Here is a 1,967-nt window from a genome sequence, read left to right as displayed (position 1 = left end):
GCTGTTTGGTTGCATTCCCTCCTCCAAGTTGTTTGTAAGTTTGTGGCTTAAAGTTGCTCCTAATTTTGCGTCCTTACGTTGCTTCAGATTTTGCGTTCGTAAGTTGCTTTTAAGGTTGCGCCTGTAAGCTGCTCATAAATTTGTGTCCGAAAGTTGCTTCTAAGATTTTGTAAGTTGCTTTTTAGTGTCCATTAGTTGTCTCCATGTTTGCGTTTGTGGGTTTCCTGTAAGTGTGCGCCCGTAAGCTGTGACCGCAAGCTAGACTCCGTAAAAGTCTACCGCGGGACGGGTTTGTGACTTAGCTCCGTACAAAAACTGGCTGATGAGAGTGTTTATAGACTGGAGGGGAGGTGACAAAGAGAGGGCTGCTTAGATCTTATCAGTACACCACCTCCTTGCCCTCCGCTTGCCCCCCTGCCCCCCTTCTGCCCTCTACTTGCCCCTTCCTTGCCCCCCTGTCTCCCACATGCACCTCGATCCTCCTGCCCTCTACTTGCCCCCTTCCCCCTTCGATTTTCTTGTTCCGCGCTGGTTTCATTTGCTGCCCTGCATTGCCCGTCTTCCCTGCTGCGTATTTCCTTTATTGGTCTGCTGTATTAGATTCTTGCTGATCTTTGCTTAAAATATACGACAGTTCTTGAGTCTTAACATATTTTCTCTGTCCATCTTCGTTTACTGATCTTTTGCTTCTGATTTCCGTAGCTAGTTTTCCTTCTTGATTTTCTTTCTCCTTTGGTGTTTTGCTGATCTCTGGTTAAAATAAATGATAAATCTTTAGTCTCCCTTGCTTGATCTGCTTTGCTTTTTTTCTCAGTACTTAATCTCTTGATTCTTATTTTTCCATCCTAGTTTTCTATGACAAATGTACAAAAAAATGTCGTGAATGTGTTTTTTCCTTATCTTATTTACGGTCTGTTTCATTTTTTAGTCTTTTTTTCCTTTACACCTTACGTTTTTTGATCTTCTCTGTAGAAATATATGGAGAAAAATTTAAAGCTTCTTTTCTCATCTTCTTTGCTGTTTAGACATATGGATATTCTTTGCTGTCGAGTTCCTTACCTAGATTTCTTTGGTGGTTTTCTTTGCCAGTTTTCTTTGTCCAAAATACACGAAGAATTTTACACATTTTCTCCTACATATATTTTGATGTTTTCCTTTGTTGATTTGTTTTGCTGTTGATGATCATCTGTGTTGATCTTCTTTGCTTTCGATTTTCTGGTAGTGTTTCCCACGTTGATATTCTTTGTTAGTTTACTTTGGCAGGCTTACTGGGGGAAAGCATTAACTTCCATTATATATTCTATCATCTATCTATTGCCAGACGCCTTAATCCCGTAAGGGGTGGCCACAAACAAATCGCCTCCATGTCCCCCTGTCCCCCGCCATTTCCCTGCCATTATTAATCTTCTCTAATGAGTTTCTCTGTTGGTCTCTTTTCAGGTCTTAGCTGCTCTTGGTTTCCTTCAGTAGTCATAATTCTTAGTTTTCTTTGCTGATCGTAATGTTAAACTTCCCTTTCAAATATGCACGAATAATTCTGAAAAATTTCTAATAATTTTCGTCATCAATTAACCTTACATCTACTTTGCTGATTAACTTTTATAATTTTTAGAAGAAAAATCTTCTAACAATATACACAGAATATTAATCTTCCTTTACCATTTTTTCTTGACCAGGGTTCAAGGCAAAGAGAGCTGACCTGAGATAATATTATTACATTTTTTTTATTACTATTATTAATATATATGTCACTCTGATCTTAAATGTCGGGACCAACTGCCTAGCCCCGGACTTCTACGCTCCTCATGGGGCAATGTAGGATTGGATGATGGCTGGATGGATGGATATATATATATATATATATATATATATATATATATATATATATATTACAACCAAGTGATCTGCTATTTGCCATGATGGGGGGGGTAATGTATTTAGTGTTTTTTTTTCGGTTTTTTGTTTTT

The sequence above is a fragment of the Coenobita brevimanus genome, chromosome 24, assembly GCF_032717465.1.
Source record: "Coenobita brevimanus isolate Jiangsu-jjx chromosome 24, ASM3271746v2, whole genome shotgun sequence".
Taxonomy (NCBI): Eukaryota; Metazoa; Arthropoda; class Malacostraca; order Decapoda; family Coenobitidae; genus Coenobita; species Coenobita brevimanus.
Note: the sequence above shows the minus strand (reverse complement) of the source record.